This window comes from Strix aluco, chromosome 18, assembly GCF_031877795.1.
Source record: "Strix aluco isolate bStrAlu1 chromosome 18, bStrAlu1.hap1, whole genome shotgun sequence".
In the NCBI taxonomy this organism is placed as follows: Eukaryota; Metazoa; Chordata; class Aves; order Strigiformes; family Strigidae; genus Strix; species Strix aluco.
Window position 1 is genome coordinate 422797 of NC_133948.1, and position 18345 is coordinate 441141.

Consider the following 18345-nt stretch of genomic DNA (forward strand, 5'->3'; position numbering starts at 1 on the left):
ATGCAGAGGGAAAATAAATAGCTGGGGTTTTAATTTTTTTTTTAAACTTGAAGGAAAAAAGATCCCCCCAATCCAACTCAGAGAAATGGCTGTACCATTTAGCACTTTTTTTAGGTAATTAGTCTCATGTCGATAACCAGTATGGGAAATTTCAACTGTATCAGTTTGGCAAAATTTTGTAAGTGACAGAAAATGGACTATATGTAATGGAAAATGTCAGGTGGTCGTCTCAACTCTAGGATATGCTGTCTGCTCTGGCTACGACACAGCTTTGCGTTTGCACCTTGCTGCTGTGCTTGGGATAGGTGTTTTTGACAGATGCTAATTTTCACTTGCATGTGAGAGCGGAAGGCTGGGCTTCCCACTACCCTAGCTGGGAGTTTGATTTCTTCAGTGGTTTTGTTTCGTTTGTTTCCATTCCAAAATGGGTGTTTCAAGTGGACTTCTACAGCGGCCCTTTGAGAAGTGAAAACGTGTATGCTCAGGGTCTGGGCTGAGAGATACCAACTGGTTCACAGGTCCATCAGCTTCTGCACAATCTGGATTCCAACAGGAGCAAAAGCACGTATAAAAATATATATATTTTTAAAATGGATGCTTAGTCACCCCATCTCTTACATGTTTAATTTAGCTTTTCCTTTGTCTGGTCTCTGAGTACAGAACAGGAGAAAAATTGTCCCTTTGAATCATAGGATGCGATTGTCTCTTTTGCCGATGAGGCTGTTAAAGTGGAAGGAGCAGAGCATGGCTGAAATTTATAACCTGTGACTCTCTTCACTGAAAACTGTAATTTTCAAAGCAAATCTCTGTAAGGGGACTGAGTTACTGTGATTTCTTGTGCAGTATAAATAACGTTCCTTTTGGTTTACATCAAACAGAGCTGCCATTGCTTACTGATCTAATGGAAGCTATGGTAATTGCTTTTGTAGGTTCCATTTATAGATCAGACTTCTATGACTAAATTTAATTACTTACAGCTGAATCCAGTCAAAGTAATAAGTTCAGAATAACCTCTGTCATGCTGCAGTGGAAGCAGCGTGTTCCCAGAAAAATGCACTTCCTAATTGTTTCATTTTTCAATTAAGAGAGGAAATTTTAGCTTTCATGTATTTATTGTCTTGTTAAATGAAGAATGTATGTCTGCAGAACTCTCCTACCTAATGCCATGAGGTGTGATGAGCCTCCTGTCTCCCACTTAACAGCACTCAAAGCATTTCCTTACACATGGGTCCTGCATTATTTGCAAAGAATGTGGATATTCTCTGCAGATGTGCTCAGCATATGGAGGGAAGTGACTTGACCAAGATCACACCAAGCCAGTAGCCTGTGAGATCCAACACTACTGTCTAGTAAGCAAATCGTGTGGTGTTTCCTGTGCTTGACACTTGCTTTGTTGTCTGGGTCACATGATTGTGAAATCTGGTTGCCTAATGTGACAGGGAGATGTCTCCAGCTACTGAGGTGTAGGGTCTTGCTGTGCCTCTGTTAAAGCAACTCTCATCTTGGAGAAACTCTTGCTTTCCATTCTCCCTTGAGTTCCCGGGCGTCACTGGTACACCTGTCTGCAGCAGCTGTTGGGGCATATGGGTGTGGACAGCGGCGCCACAGAGGAAATGTACGGCTTTAAAACTTCAAAAAGAGTTAAAAATACAAGAAAGAAATAATGTAGTGCATGTTCTCGTTTCCAGGTGGTACTGAGTCACGAATAGGAGTGTGGGGAAGTGCTTTGAGGACAGTCGCTGCAGGCTTGCCCGGTTCCTCCTGTGGAATCCACTGCTGGCTGCTGCCAGGAGCAGGGGCAGGTCTGGAGGGGCCTTTTGTCAGACCCCGTGTGGTTGGTGTGATCCAGCTTAGTGATTTCCTTGTTGACACGTGGCACCCAGATTAGGAGTGCATTTGAAGATGTGTGATGAGAAAGAATAGATGCCTTGAAAGAATGCCATACGAACAGTGAAAAGCTTACTGAAGTATTTAACAAAGACCTAAAGAATGATGTTCTTGTTTTTCACTCTGTTATGCAAGAATTAAATGGAAGACTGCTTAACTGACCTGCAGAAAAAGCTGCTCCAGGACAGCACTGGGACATAGGGACCCTGGTGCAATTGTGGCAATTACACCTTTCCCTACGTCTCTGTTTCTATGCTGGTGTACATACAGTAACACAAAGCTGATTCTTTTGATGTTAATATGATGTTAGCATGATTGATCTGTGGCTGGATGTCTTTTTCTGTTACATATACATGAGCGCACCCACGTGCACACTTCAGTGAATTTGATTTCTTCATTCCTTGTCTTTTGTGTTTGTCTGACACGTCATTTAAATGACCAGATCTTTCCAGACTTTTAATTCTCACTTTACATTTCTTTAAAAAAGTTTCGTCTCCCTTTTCAGCACCCAGGCACTGTTTGAATCCTCCTTGTGTTGAGTTGCTGAAGAGCACTGGGGCACAGTCCCACCTCATCAGCGATGGCATCTAGGAGCCTGTGAAGGGAGTGCTGATGGCTGCGGGCCACAGGTCAGGACCGCGCAGAGTGCGTGTGGACATTCCCGGGGTACAGCCAGGGTTTAGGCTTCTCTTCACAAAGAGTGATTTCTGGTTACTCTCCAGCTGTAGGTGTTGGGGCACTTGATGCTTTCCCCAGCATTACTGTAACTGTCTTGATGATCATAAATAAAGCAGTTGTTGAGTGTTGTCGGTCAGATCCCGCATGCAGCTTGCAGACCTCGTGGTCACTGGGAGCCAGAGCTTAAAGCAGCGGTGAGTGCAGAACGTGGTGTGTAACTCACCTTTCTGAAGGGAAGATGCCAAGAATTAGTCCTGGACATGCGTGGCATCCTCCGCGGTGTGACTGTGCTGCGGTGCGGCCATGTTCAGTTGCTTTGTCTTTAGCAGCAAAGAGCAGAGCTGGGCTGTGTGCGAGTCTGTGAAAACATTCCGAGTGAAAGAAAAGGAGCTTTTGCTAAAAGATGGTGTAGGATCGGTGACTGTCAGAGAGCATAGCAGACCAAGAGGTCTCATATGGAAGAATTCGTTGTATCTTACGAATGAATGGACATAACTAATACCTCATGACATTTACTGCAAATCTCTAGATTTTTTGACTTGAATGATAGAGATTTTTAAGAGAAACAGTAGAAGGCTTTTATTATCACTAAAGCCAAAAGAAAGTGTGCACAGAGTAGTTGTAGTACTTTATTTTTTCCCCTCAAATAATCTGATACTTCACAAAACTAATGTAAGCATAGGTGGAAAGGGTAATTCATTAGTGAGCACTTGCATTTTCTTCAGGGAAAGCTACAAGCACACAGCTCTGCTTCTGATACGCTGCCCTTTCCTCCCAGGGAGGTGCTCAGGGGAATAGCTCAGCTGAGAAGAATTCTTCTGTCATTTAAAGGATGAACTAGGAGGTAATTACTCATGCCACCAGGTCAGTTAGTATTGATGGGGGCGGCTTCAGGGCTGTTATATGTGGGTAAGTCCTTGGCGGCTGAGAATTATCTTAAATCCTGCAAGCTTTGTTGTGTGTGTGAGGCGCCTGGGTATTCATATTATCTAAAGCAGATTTCTAAGAAAGCAGATTTCCAGGACAGATTGAGCTGTGCTCTTTGATCCTACTAACACGGGTGGTTGGGTGTGGTAATTGTGCTATTTCCCTTGGAAATACAGGGTTTTGTACCTGCTGCCGTACAGTTCTTGGTTAAACGGGGCAGCTATGGAGTGCTGCACGTGTGAATGCTGCCCATCAGTGAATGCTAAAAATGGCAAGAAATCAAAACGAAACCAATAAAATCAGCTGTTAAGATCTGAGTGCACATAAATACCTGGCAAGTTCCAGATGATGGCTAGACAAAGGCTGTGCAGTGCTTATTGTACTAGAATTAATATTTCAGTGGGGTCTCTGTCCTCATTCACACTTTCTTCTTGACTTGGTATATTCCCTGGTTTTTCACGTACAATAGGTACCAAGTTCTGGTGTGCTGGACACTGCCTGTTCTGTTGAGTGAGTAGTATGTAATGTCATAGAGCTATGACTGGGGACTGCTAGATACTACAGACAGTAACAGGTTTTCTGCTATTGTTCATTTTGGATGCTGGGAAAAACAAGTGTAATTAAATAAAGTGGGCCTCTGCCAGAGCTGCAAACGCTGTCCTTGAGGCAGTTGCAGCAGAACTGCAAAACTGACGTGGAATTCTAATAAAACTGCATGGATGAGTTTGTTCTCACAATTATTTGTCCATCAGGCCACAACACTCCGTGTAGCGTTTCTGTTTGTCAGCGCTTGGCATGTGAATGCAGCAAGTCTGCGAAAGGTTTGTTCCGTCTCCTCCTGTCAGTGTGCAGCTGAACGATGGGCTCAGATACGGGACAGCAGACACTGCTTTGTGAAGCCAGGAGCCTGCAGGGAGTATTCCAAATGAAAAGAAGCAGATTTGTAGTTCATATCGTCAGTCATGTTTATTTTTCCCCAGATATACTTACCTTCCCACTTAACAAGGCCATTAAGTCAGGTTCCTGGGGTGAGTGTCTCTGTTAACGGTGTGAGAGAGAGTGCTTTAGAGCAGAAGGACGGGGCTGACTCCTTTGGCTTGATTTTTTTGCCCCGTACCGTGGCTGATGCAACTGGTAGGGTGCCATAAACTAGGGTGAGCCTCTGGGTTTGAGTTGGATGAGCGTGGCTGTGGGTGACGGGGTGGTAAGTGCCGGCCTGGAGGCAGCCCAGCGTAGGTTGGCTTCCTGCTCCCTTGGTGCTGAGGAGCAGCACTGGGGCGAGGTGGTGTTGGGTGGCACCCAAGCGGGTTCAGAACCTGTGGGGCCGCACGCACATGGCATGGCTGCTGGCTCCGCATGTTTTTATCTGAGCTTAGTGTTTGGAAGGGTGAATGGGTTGAGTTTTCATCACCTCTTCCCTCTGGACCTTGCTCATTAATCTATTCAGAGCCATTCAAGTGTCTTGAAGCGTGTTGGACCATCGGTAGCTGTGAGTGAACAGCTGCTGACCCAGTATTGACACAGGGATAAATTATTCAGTGTGTCTTATTTGGGAATTCAAAGGCTTTGTGATGAAACCTACAAAACTGTACTATGGCTCTGACATTCTGAGGTTTCATTATTGTGTCTTCAATTATTCACTAAGCCTGCTCGTTCACCTGCTGGCACCCTGATGGAGTTGCAGGCTGGTGGCAAGCAGCAGACAGTGCTTTCTGCTCTTTGTTCTTGTGGCTTTTTCTTAGTACCTTGTGGAGGAAATTTGTCTGCTGCTTACTGTCTTAAACCTCTTGCCCAAGGTTATTCAAATTTTTATAGGTTACACAAAGTGAAGAGGCCACAGCCATCCCTATTGTCTGGAGATTTCCTCAGCAAACCATAATTATAACCAACTTTCTCCTTCCCTAGAGATACGTTTTAGTTTTCACCATGGCTGCATTTATCCTGCAAGAATGCTGCAGTGCAAGAGCAACATACGTTCTTCAGAAAATCTCCTATGGAAATGCCAAAATAGAGGCCAGTGGAAGAGGAAGCTTCAAGAAGTCATTAACGAAGGGTTTCTCTGGGGGGAGCACTGTTGAGGAGGTCTCCAGGTGGTGTGTGCCTTGTGCCTGGGGGCCGCTTGGCTTCTGCCTGTCCCGAGGGGCTCCCGGCTGAGCGAGAGCCGCTTGTGCAGTCCTGTCACTGCCAGGGGTTTAGTTGCCGAATGCCGGATGGATCCTTGGTACTGAAAACCTCAAGCTGTTGGTTTCAAAGGGGCAGTTGCTGTGTCTGTTAGTCGGGAGAGAATGAACACTTGTGACCATTCTGCTGTTGAGCAGTTTCAGTAAACTGGGGCTTACGGTCCTCTGGCCCGGCTTTGGCCCTGGGGCAGGGCGGTGCGTGGCTTTCTCCTCCGGCGTTCCCCAGCCCTGCCTCTGGAGGTGTGTGACCTCTCTTTGCTGGGCACATCCCACCATGTTTGTGCGTAGGGAAGCTTTTCTGCGCCTGCCTGCATCAGACTCCAGATGTAATGAATTCCTGTTGGCTGGAAGTAACTGCAACACCTGAATGTTCCTCTTTGGCTTTGGTGTGTTCATAGCTGTGTGAGCACGATTTGCGGTTTCTGTACAGTCCTGGCATTACGAACAACTATGAGAAGACAGGCCCTTCCTTCACCCTCTGCTCCTTTTGGACATCTCGCACTTGACCTGTGTTTTGCTGCTTCCTCCTCCTGCCACGAGGCCCCTCATTCTGGGAGGAGCCCATTTGTTAATAGAAAGAACCAAGCATGCGCTTTGTCCCTTCTCTCTGACAAACTTCCAGCCAGGCACCCTGTACTCAAGCCCATCCCTTGCACTGTTGCCTGTCTCGGGTTGGCTGATGATGTTTTGTTGCAGACTGGGAGTGACGTGGTGCCAGTCACAAAAGGGAAGAGATGTGTGTAGGGCAAACCTCATGCCCTTGAGCTGCGCAGGCAACTTACTGTCTTCAGGGGACAGAGTGGTTGTGAGACTCCTGTTAAAACTGCTAGGCTTCATTTGATAGAGTGTTGTTCTTTAAAGAATGTCACGCGGATCGCTGGGGGATCTGCTTTCCAAAGAGATTCAAGCCTGTGATTGCAAATCTTAAATGAGAGAATGGTAACGCAAGAATTAGAGTGTGTGCACTTGGGGACAGAGGCCTGATCTGAACAGACTCATCCACTGATAATTTTCTCAGGAGTCCAGACTTAGGCTCTACAAGTAGGAGAGTCTCCGCACCATGAGAGGCACCAGTCCTCGCCAGCCCTGCCTGAGGCTGTGGCTTATTCCAGCTCTTCTGCTGAGCATGTCCCTGCAGAGTGGTGCTAAGGTATGGGCTGTGTTCTGCTGTGTGGTGGATAACTTTAGAAAAAAGAACCACCATTAATATTATGAACTCACCGCCTGAGGAAGGCAAAATTTTTCCTGTGGATGTACAGAGAAATGCCTTCATTTCTCCCAGGGTTCATTGGGATGGAAAGTCTGAATAAGGGTTGGAGTCTGCATACCAAGGCATGCCAAATGCCTCAGAGTTTAGAATGTTTTCTTCCAGCCCAGGACTTTACAGAAGTAATAGAGTTCACAGGATAGGTGAGGAAGACCAGAACTTGTCTATACAGATGTAGCTTTTGCTTTCTTTGTCATCACTTAGATAGTTTCAGCCAAATGAAGAATGGAGAGAACGTGTGGGGAAGGAACAGAGCCTGCCCTTTACTGGCTTGCCCTGGGCAGAGAGCTCATTGGAGAGCATGCAGCCTCTTAAATTCAGGCATGTTCTGTAATAAAATGTTCTCTCTGGCCCACCCCAGCTATCTGTATTAAGTACAGTTTTAACTTGAAGGTAAAAGATGTTGGGATAAGGTTTTCCAGGTGATGCTGCCTAGGGTAGCTTTCTGTCCGTGGAAGAGAAGCAGGAGTGCCTCTGCACTGGAGAACTGTTTGTGTCCTCCACAGAGGAAGCCTTGCTCCTACACTTCTTTTAGTTTTTGCTGATGCTTTTGGGTTTACATTAGACACACATTTAAGAAATGGGGATAATAAGGAATTTTGGAAGCAAGGCACTTTGTGGGACTGAAACAAATGCGGAGTTCAGTAGCAAAGTTGGGAATGCAGCCAGTACCCTTGCTGTTCTCCTTGCCTGTTGGAATAGATGCTGCTAACTGGCATTTGTAGTTTCAGGTGTGAATTTCTGTGTGATGAATAAAGGAAGGTAGATTACGTTGTTTTCTGGTAGACCAGTGCAGGCAATGTGATGTTTTGTGTTCCTAGAGCATGGCAAGGGAGACTGTCCCATCTCAGGGTTCCAAAGCTGGGATGGGCGCTCTCCTGCTGCTCTGTTTTGTCCCTTCTCCAGAGGCACAAGCGGAGCAGTCTGGTAGGTTAGTCATTCCATGGCTGTTGTAAGCAGCAGTGGTAAACCTCTGGGGATCACAGTGATGCTAGTTCCAGCTGTCTCAGGTCAGTGCTGATGTGTGGGAGGAGTGGTCCATGGTTCCTTAGCCATTCTGCCCTCAGTATGGCTCCTCTGTATGAGGGATTTTACAGTGTACTGGAGCACAAAAATTGCTATTTTTGGACTTACCTATTACAGCCCCACTGAAGAATGACACCTATTCTGGAGTCAGTCCAAATACTGTTCTACAGAGAAGTGGTAGGGCAACTAAAATGAAGCAGATGTTTAGCAAGGAAATAATTTACAATTGGCCAGTTTGATGGTACCTCTTGACCCTTTCAGGGCTGTTCAATAAAACTAGCAGTTTCCATAGCAACTACTAAATTACTTGGTGCTTCAGAGATCTGTGATAAAGGAGGCAAGTCATTATAAGGAAACATGGTGTTGCTGTTTCTCCCCTTTACATTACAAGAGTAATGATCTGGCAAAACTTGCTAAATGTGACGCCCCTCCTGAAGAATTTTTCCCACGTTCACCTTGGCCAAAGAGATTTATACGTTTAGTACTTTTGCAAATTTGATTTTTCCCCTTTCCCCCATCATCAGCTTTGTCCTTCTTGGCAGGCGGTGCTGACTGAGCGCAGACGGGGTGGGCGGGATGGGGAACTGAGAGCCAAGAGGCAGGAGCCCGTGTCTGCAGTAGACGTGTGCTGGGCTTCTCTGTCACAGCCCCCCCAAGCGCGAGGTGCTTCTGAGGGCAGCGGACCAGCCCCATCCTGCCGAGTGCCCTGCAGCCGTTACAGCTCACCGCTACCCTGCGCCTTTCCTACCGTGTAATTCATCTTACATTTGTCTTCTATTTTGATGGCGTTGGAGATTGTGCTGTTCTGATTTTTTTCTTTCTTTCTTCTTCACTTGTTTCTATTCTGAGATAGGGATGTAGCTCAAGATCAGGGCAGTCTTTCGAAGGGACCCGTGGAGATGTATGCTAGGGAAATGCCTTCAGGGCTTGCTAGCACAAAGCCCAGCATAATTCTGGAGGATCGCGAGGTGTGTTCCAGCACACTTGCACCTCTGCGAATGTTTGGTTGTGTGCAGACTGTTGTTTCAGTGGAACGTGTTGCATATGTTGGGAAAACCATCGGTGTTAAAATCCTGACATGCCTGTTTAAAATACTGCAATGCACTAATTCTTCTGACGTTCAAATTGCTGTTTACATTTGATGCTGATCAAAGTTTATCTGACTTTCAGCAGTTATGGAGGTTTTGAGTCATTTGGATAAAACACATTGGTAAGGTAAGAGACCTGACTCTCTAAACCTCCTCCTCCCCCTGCCTTTTTATACAAACTTAGAACTGTGGCGGCTTTAATGAAATCTCAGAGGATTTCTGCTGGATCTTTTCACTCTACCGTTGACTGCTACACCTAATATACCTCCATCTCTATTTTAACAAACCTGAGGCAAATACTTCAGGTGAAAATGAGGAGTGAACTTGCTGGATGACCCTAGAAGTCCCCCGTGCTCCTTCAGTGATTGCTTGGAGACTGTAACTTGGCAGGAGGTCGGAAGGCGTCTGCACTTCGGGGACGTCAGTGAACGCATACTTCATGGAAATGCTGATTTGTCACCTCTCCTTCTCATCTGGTTCAGATTTCCAGATGGGATGCTTCAGGAAGATGACATTTGATTTCCCAGTGTTCATTTATGCCACAAAGTTGTGGTGTTGAAACCATAAAGTGATCGCAGCATATGTAATTAGTAATCTTAATTTTCTTACTAGTCAACTTTGAACAGATCATCTTTTCTGTGTCTGAGTTACGTTTGTAAGATGAGTGACAGAGAACCATTTGCTAGGTGACGTGGCCAGGCTGGGTCATGCAGTTGAAAGGAAGGCAGAGCTGCTGCTGTGTTAGTTTGTGCAGGTGGTTCAGTGTCCTGGACTGATTTGAGCCCTATCCTTTTGCCACAGACAAAGGAAAACTACAAAGCTGTGGAGATAAGCAATGCTACTTTCCCACAGCCCATCTACTCAGTCTTCTGTTTTGTCTTACCAACATTTTTAATCTACTTTCTCTTGTTTGTATCTGTCTTGTTGCCTGACCTTTGCTGTATGTGGTGCTGTGGTACTGCTCTTACAGTCTAAATGTACTTTCACAAAGTTACAGATTTCATCGCTTAGGCAGAAACAAAACCTGGTGATCTTGAACAAATCTGTTGCTGGAAGAGCCGCCTGGAGGTAGAAGCTCGGTGCAGAGATGACCCTCGTTAGGAGAAGGCCCTTTGTGTGCTCCAGAGAGACCTGGCGGCGCTGCAGCCATGCCTGGGCTGTCGCTCCCCTCGGGCCTTCCCGCACCCTGAGCATGTAACCGCGTGCGCTCCCAGCGGAGCTGCCTCCGCGCCACACCTGTCCGTGGGTGACAGCAACTTCCACCTTGACTAACAAACAAATCCTGACTGTTGGTGCATGCACCTACCCTGGCTGCGTTCTTGAGCAGGTGTTATTAGTTGCATCACTAATTGTCTTGTCACTCTGAAGTGATTGTTTTCAGCAGTGCTGATGGACTCAATAAAATGAAGACTTTGGAGCCAAAGTTTGTGGTTTTGCTCAGAGCCTTTTAAGAGTTGCCTGTTGCTGCGTCCAGACTCCTGGGTCCTTTGTGCAGTCTGGCTCTGTCGCTTCCCTGGCCAAAAGTTGCTTGTTCTTTCTTCGAATTGAAATCAAAATACCTGAAACGAGTTCCTGGTTGGGCTTGAATCTAGATGGTAGAGCACATAAGAAGGAAGGTAAGGGACACCTGGCTGATCTTCCTTCGAAAGGTACATTCCCAGGGACCTTTCTCTACTGTGTCTTGTGATTGGTTTTAGTACTTGTTTCTTCTAATTTTGACCTGCTAAATAGTTTAGATCTGACTGCAGGCATTAAAACAAGCAAGGACAGAATCAGATCTTGTTCGCTCTGAGTTGAGGCAAATAGGCATTGTCTTAAGATTGTGCTTATCCTCTTCCTAACTTCATCATTAATGATAACTGAAATATAAGGAAAACATACTGTGCTGAGACTTGGCTGTTCCTGGGCATTTCCTGCAGAATGTGTATCCCCATTTGCTTCTCTGTTCTGGAGAGATCGAGTGTGTGTGTGCCCTAGCTGGAGTTAACCAGTTGGACTTGCCACCTGAATTCACTAATAAGTGTTGTGCATCTTCGTTCAAGTTCACGTATCTCATATCAGAGTGACTCAGTGAGAGAAACAAGAATCCTCAGGTATTAAGTTTGAGATGCAGAGAAGAGCCAGGAGTCTGCTAGAAACATTAAAAAAATCAAGCAACTCTCTTCCCTGCCTGTGGCCTTTAACTGCCATTAAATGGGGTGGAAGACTATCTACAGCATCAGCTTTATGGCCAGCGTAAGATTCATAGGGAGGAATTGCATTAAATACGTGTGTTTTGTTTTCTTTGTCAGAAGTATTTGTTATTAAAACCACTCCAGGTGAGCAGATGTGGTTTTTAAAGGGACTTTAGTTACCTCTGCTGTAATGCTGAAAAGGAAATAGAAAGAAATTTCACCGTAACTGGAGCTTCTCTCTCTAAGATTTTCTTTATAGCTAACAACAAAGTCACTTGTCTTTTTATCACGCTGAATCTCGCCAGACTAGCTAGTCTTTGCAATGGCTTCAGTACTTTCCCTTTATAATTACTGGATTTTAGCCACCTGAAATCTGGCAAGATTCCATACTCAGCTTGGTTAAGTGCCTCTCTCTATAAATGGGCAAAGTCGCCAAATACCTGCTGATGTGACTAAGCAATCTGTACCCAAGGAGGCCTCCTCTTTCCATCCTTTTTGGAATGGCTGGTCGCTACGGCTGTTAGACATAAGCATGATGGGGCTCAGAGACTACAGCTGAAATCACGAAGCAGAAGAAAGCTGACAGAAAACAAATGTTTTACTGGTTATTGGTCTCAAAATTGGAGATGGCACTTTCTAGCTCCACATTGCTGGTATGTAAGTCACTGTCTCTGCCTACCAGCTGTCTTGATTTTGGCAAACCCCATTTTGTCTCAGTTTACTTCAGTAAGGACAAGTGCAGCATTTCCAAAACAACCCTAAATGGTTTTCAGAATGGCAGCAATCAGAAGCAGCTGGAAACAGGCCGATGCGCTGTGGATAACAGAGAAGTGCAAGACGTGGAGGGATTTTACAGGCAGAGTGTGAAGCCAAGAGGGTCCGGTCTTCTGGGCAGAGGAAGAGTACCTGGATTTGGAGAAAACTGAGAGTGTGGAGGTAGTTTTGAGAGACCAAACTGCCAGGACCCACCTGCTGTGCAGAAGAGGAGGTGGGGGTAGCAGGACATGTCCTGCCGCAGCGTGGGGATGCGGAAGGAAGCTGGCGGCAAAGCGGTTGGCTGTGGTTTTGGTTAAGATGGTCTGTTGTTGGCTTCCATCTAGGCAGCCTGAGCACCGCCTCAGGGGCAACAGATTGTAATAAACCTGTGTCTCTTCTGGTAATTTAGGTACCATTCACCTGCAGGGTGTCTGCACCCCGTGAGACTGGAAGGAGGCTTTGCTGCCAGGTGCTTGCCCGTGTTTCCCCACTCGAGTGCTACTCGAGGGCGTTGTCCAGTGGTTCGGGTGCCGCTGGAGCCCAGTGCTCCCCTGGCTGGGAGCTGGGGGCTGTGCTGCACCTCGCTGGGCGTGCAGAGGTGCCGTTAACGTTGTCGGACGGGGTTGCTGGCCTAGAAAGAGCAGTAATGCTGACAACAACCACTGTAGTATTATTTATTCTTATGTCCAGATGTCAGGATTTGGGTCATCTTCTGTAGGCTCACCAAGATGGCAATTGCACACCGTTGCCCAACGTTAGGGAAGAGGCCTGTTGCGTTCACTGAGTCCAGCTCACCTGTGTCGGGGCCGTCTGTCCGGTCCATGAGTGCTGCACTGGCTAACCTGGATCTTCGAAATACCCCCTCTGGGACCTGCTGTGAATGCCAGGCCTCGTGACTGGGGCCTGACCAGATGCTTTAACATCTCATTTCTGGATTTTATTGCGGGTTTTCAGTGTGATCCACCTAAACTTGCACAGCCTGCCAGTGTGCAAATGGGAGAGATGCTGAAGGGGGGGACAGTCATTTGAGCTGCTACTCAGATGAGTAATTCAAAGTGAGACAATGAAACTCTGTGCAGGAACACTCAAGCTGAATAGCAAAAAGAGTTCTTGTGGTGGATGTCTTCCAGTTTAGGACATGATTTTTATTATTCCCTCTTTTCCCTTTGTACTGCTTTTTCATTTGTTTTTGCTTTTAAGGGTATAAGAACAAATAGTAGCATATGTTTGTATATTCTTGAGCTCTGCAAAGGTTCTCAACACTTTAAGGATTGTTAGAATTGGGAGAATTGTGTGCAGATGTACACTGGCAGTTAAATATCAAATGTTATTATAATTTAAATCATGGTACAGAGCTGAAACTAAACAAAGCACTACGTAATGTGGTATTAAAAACAGTCCTGCCACTGCCCCAAACTTCACTGAGAAGCAGTCTGCAGGTGTCATCTAATCCATTTATTTTAAGTTTTGTGTAATTCTGTATCTATTAAATCTCTAATAATATCTTACCAAGTTTGGTGTTACTTCTAAGCAGGGTGAAAGATGGTTTATCTTTTCTTCTGTAATTTCTAAAATAAGCTGTTTAGCCAGAAACTGGGCAAACCTTTGGCCCTGTTGGCTTGCAGAGGAATTCTAGAAGATGCTGTACTTGCATCTGTGCCTGTTAGCCTTAAAAACAGGGGGCTGGTTGTGCTTTCCCTGTGCTGTATTTGGGCATCAGTGGGTTGGTTGTTAGTTGTGTAGAGCACTTTTCTCCACTCCTGGCTAGTTCTTGCTGTTAAATAACGCTTAATAGTTGTAGCTGACAAAGATAGGAAGGTTGTCCGTTACCACGCGCTGTTGTGAAGGGTGGGGGGTGCTGTCTGAAGAGGGGATCTGGATTGTAGCTGCTCTTTCTAGAGCGTACCTGAAGCAGGCAAGAATGGAACAACAGTAAGCTGTGGGAAAAACCAAGCTGTTAACTTTAACTAAATAAGCAAAGATTTGACTCTTTATTACTGATGATTCCATTTAATTCATGTGAGAAGTGATCTGTGCACAGTCTGCTGCTGGAGGTGGTGGAAGCACAATTAATAAGAATAATTAAACGCTCTTTGGATAAAACAAGGTGTGATATTTTACACTCCCCCCTCCTGTTTTTCTGTATAGGCTCAATGGGGCTTAGAGGAAATTTCCATTTCCGAGTGGTGCAGTTCCTGTAAGAGACACCTGGGAAGCGGGTTGAAGATAAAAAAGCTCTGCTCTAGAGACAGGAACTTTGTCAGATCTCTGCTTGTTCTTTAGGGCCGGTACCGGTAGTGGTTCAGGTGCCAGCCAAGCGTGCGGATTGTGAAGGAGAATTGTTACCTTAACTTTGTGAAAGCGGGGGTTCAGTTTGTATGGATAGCAAGAAGTATTTATGTATGTGCTGCATGTGTTCTGAATTAAAGCGCATTCTTCCCTCTCCTCACATTCCTGAAATCCCACAGCAGAGATTTGTCCTGTATTTTTCTCTAAAATTTGGCTGTAAAGCAGTTACAAGGGGAGAGGAAAGATTCAACCTGGTGCTTGGCCCCAAGCAGCTGTGGCGGCTGTTCCCACTTTTTCCTCCTTCGGTTCGTCGCACGGGTTGTGCTCGGCAGCCGCTGCCCAGCTCGCCCGGATGGCAGCGAGGGGCTGGCGGCTGGACCCGAGCCAGCCGCGGGCCCGTCTGCCTGGGAGGCATTCTCCTCGCTCAGAACAGGCCGGTTAAATGCATCATAGATTATTTGTGCTATTTTTGGCATCATCTCCTGATCTGGCAGACCAAGGGAGCATTGTGGAAAAAGCGTTTTCTATGTGTTTGCCTTTCCTGTCCAGATAGCTGGTTGTCCAGGGTCTGAAGCCGACACGAGTATAAAGGTGTTTTGAATTTCCTCCCCTGTGTACAATGGGAGTCTTTGTCTAAGGCTGAGGCTTTTTTCTCAAGTTTTCCGTGTTTGTTTGACAGTAATTTTCTGCTCCAAGTTCTTCTGATGCCGTTCCAGTTTCCTTCTTCTGTCTCCACTATCCAGTTGCAAATTGGCCAGCAATTCATTATGTAAATGAGTCTCCGAGTGTGAAGCTTGATGACAGAATGATCAGGTGAGCCCCAGCAAGGTGGCGTGGCGCAGGAAGGCAGCGGGTTGTTGCTGCGGAGGGATGGGGCTGTGCAGGAGCCCCAGGGAGCTGGGGGGGGGGCCCAACCTTCCTCAGATGGAGATCCCGAAGCCGGGATAGTCTTCATTGCTGTGTTCCTTGGGGGCAGCCAGCAGGATCTCTGCCAGAGTGCTCGGAGAGGATCAGCCGTGCACATATGGTCTGCTGTGCGTAAAACCCTTGAGGGGGTTACCTGACTTCAGAGAGAAAGGTTGGGCTCCTGGTTTTCCACCTGGCTACCTCAAAATGTCCTGAGGCAGCTGGGTGACCATGTGCTCTCAGAGGGCTCCTACATGCCACTTAATCCCTCAGTTCTAGCTGTTTTTAAATATTTATAAACAGTATACCATCCTGCCCAGTAAAGAGTATAATATGGGCTACTGTTAGAAAAATGCTTGTACCCTGGTACTAAATAATATTGCTGAAACATGAGCTCATGCTTCAGACTTACAAGAGGCCATGGTAAGACAGGACTGAACTCCTGTGGCTGCTTCTTCCCTCTACCTCTTGCAGGCGTCGCATATGAGGTGAGCTAAGGATCTGAACGATTTATTGCCATGGATTATACTGGGAAAAATGGTACGAGCCCATAGAGTTGTACTACAGCCTGCTACTGATGCCAGTACAGCAGGAGTATTTGCCTAGATCCCTGGTCCAAAAAACTAAAGTTTATTTTGATATTTATTTGTGAAGAAAAGCATTGAGTTGTCTTGGGCTTCCTTTACTGGGCTTGTTTTTATTTAGTAGAATCCTGGGAAACGTAGAGGTCCCATTCATATTCATATATGCTCTTTCTTTGTACTGTATTTTTATCTTCATTGCATGTTTTGTATTACTTATAAACCAATTACTATTGCTCTGCCTAAAACAGTTCTTGCATATTGATACTAGAAGGGTTAATAAAAATTTCAGAACTCCCCTTGATATTGGCCACTTCAGTGATGGCATTTACATTCCAATTCTGTTTCAGATTGCATGTGAAAATCTAACATTCAGGGTCTCGACAGTCATGTGGATGGGTTCTCAGATGATGAGGATCAAAAAACTAACAAGCATGTTTGTGTTTGCATTGCCTGGACGGCAGGAGTCAGCCCAGTGGCAGCTCCTAGTAGGACAGAGAAATTCTCCTTGTGCATTAAATGGGCTGTAATAAACACCAATGAAAAATACGAGCCTGTACAGAAACTACGCTGGTCGATAAATTGAGCAGAACAAAGAGGACTCGTGCTTGGAACTGTGGAGAGATGATGCCTGGCTAGGCAGACACTGTGACTGCTGCAGCCCAGCCCTCGGCCGCCTCCAGAAACTGTGGTGTCCCCTTAGGAAGGGCGTCTTTCACGTTCTTCTCTTGTTCATACAATTTTTGTAAAATTAAGTTGAGGGTGGAGAAGAGCACTAAAAACTATATTCTTGCCATGAAAACATGGCACGTTCTGAAAAGCATGGGGCAAAAATGCAAGTCTGAAAAAATAGAGGTGGGGGACAAGATCTGGATGAGTCAGGAAGATTTGTTCCCTTTTGGATGGGGCCTGTGCTGGGAGTAATGCAGCTTGCTGTATCAGCAGCCTCTGTGACAGGGCCGCGATTTTCTGCAAGGCTTTGAAGTCTCGAGTGCCAAATATATTTTGCAAGTTAATTAATTAGAATAACTTCTTTTTGCTTCCAGAATATCAACAGTGCTTTCAGTGGTATTATGGATAAAAAGCACTAACTGTTCCCTGTCCTCCTTCCCAGGCCATCTCCACTTGGCGGTGAGATCTGTAAGCTGGCTGGGGTGAGGTTAGTTGTCCAGTGGACTGGAAAACCACGGACTGCGTGAGCCCGCAGTATGGTCTGAGTTACCAGAACTAGAGGTCCGTAGGTGCGTGGGATTACTTGCTGACCACCTCTCTAATTTAGTATCAGTGACTTGATAAGATTGACTGTTTGGTAGAGCTGCCTTTTACCTTTTAATGCTCTTCCCTCCCCAGACGGCTGCTGCTGGTAGTGCCACATCCTGGCGGCGCTCCCTGTTCTTGCTCCAGGGCCAGCAGCGGAGACGAGGGCAGATGATGGGCTGTGGGCAGATGATGGGCTGCGCGGGGCCCGAGGCACGCTCCTGTATCTGGAGGTGGGGACAGCACGTGGTCGATAGTGCTGACATGAGGCAAGGAGAAAGTAGTTTCCACTGAGGGAGATGCATCTAGTGCCAAATGTCAGCTGAGGGTGAGACTTTCTTTTTGCACAGTGCCTTGTTCCTGGAGAATGTGATGCAGTGACTGAAAAAATGAGAGGTGGTTCCAGCTCTTTGTATTACATTGAGGATGCAGAGCGCCACAGGTTTGAAAACAAACACCTGCTGTTCATTTGTCTCATCTTTAGCAAAACATCATTCTGTTGTTGCTTTAATCTTCTTGAAAGGAATCAATAGTTTTTCCTTACCTGGGATCACTGGAAAATTAACGTAACTTTTACTGTAGAGTGAGTACTCTTCTGTCTTCACATAGTGTGATTAAACACGTAAAGTTTGCTGAAGCGTGGGAAGACTCACTCTGTGTCAGGACTGGAAAGCTGCTCCTTGTCTCATTTCTTCAGCTGCAGCTGCTGGCTTCCTGCCTTTCCTCTTCCTCTCCTCTTCCAAAGGGTGATTTTCACCATTTCCTCTTTGTAGATTTTTTCCCTTGATACGATGTCTTTATTCCAATGCTAAACTAAGTTGTGAATGCCTCTTGGGAAGGAAATAGGTCATGTGAATGCTTTTTATTTATTTTGTTAAAGGTCTCTGGGGAACACAATGTGTGGAGAGCATTCTGTATACGCTGGAAACTGGAGGTGAAAGGAAGGGGTTTTTGCAGGAGAAAAATTGGCCAAAATCTTTCTTTCAGTTACAGTTAATAGGTTTTTCTTTTGGGCTCTGAATGCTGTGTTTGTATTCAAATTAAGTGGTTCGCAGGGGGGGGCTTCCAGGAATAGACGTGGGGAGCGGATAAAAACACTTTCCAGAAAGGACGTTGGGAATGCCCGGTGCTGGATTGCCTGCCGTTTGTGAATGTCGTCCCTGCCTTGTTTCCTTCTGTCATCTGGAGCCCGTGATGTCTGCTGTGTTTGCAGAGCTCGGTGGGGGGGAGGACTCTTTTCTCAGCATTGGAGATGTGCTCAGCGCCCCGCAGAAGCAACAGGGTTGGACGGGCCAGTGCTAGAAACCTGCTGCAGCCGCTGTGCAGCCC

General features: G+C 46.2%; 1 protein-coding gene across 3 annotated transcripts in view; it reads left to right on the forward strand.

The window, feature by feature from the left end:
- TTC28 (tetratricopeptide repeat domain 28) overlaps positions 1-18345 on the forward strand; it is a 188900-nt gene that overhangs the window by 89885 nt on the left and 80670 nt on the right. The gene's annotated exons all lie outside the window — the stretch shown is intronic.